The following is a 244-nucleotide window of genomic DNA, read 5'->3' as shown; positions in this document are numbered from 1 at the left end:
AGGGCTTCCCTGCTTCCAAGCTGCATAGGGCAACAGAGGTGCTGCGAGGAGGCAAGAGGTAGATGTGTGGCATAGCCATGCTCCCACAAAGGTGGCAGTCCTCTTTCTTCAGCTACAGAGAGAGAGCAAAGCCCATTAATCACGTGTCCGTTAGGAAGAGCACTGGGCTGCGAGAACAGAGCGTCCTCCTTCCCCTCCCCTTGGCAGCTCAGCTCACACTGTGCAGCACAGCTCCCACAGCGCC

Source organism: Dromaius novaehollandiae, chromosome 11, assembly GCF_036370855.1.
Source record: "Dromaius novaehollandiae isolate bDroNov1 chromosome 11, bDroNov1.hap1, whole genome shotgun sequence".
NCBI classification, from domain to species: domain Eukaryota; kingdom Metazoa; phylum Chordata; class Aves; order Casuariiformes; family Dromaiidae; genus Dromaius; species Dromaius novaehollandiae.
The sequence above is the reverse complement of the archived record's forward strand: the minus strand, read 5'-3'. Positions refer to the sequence as shown.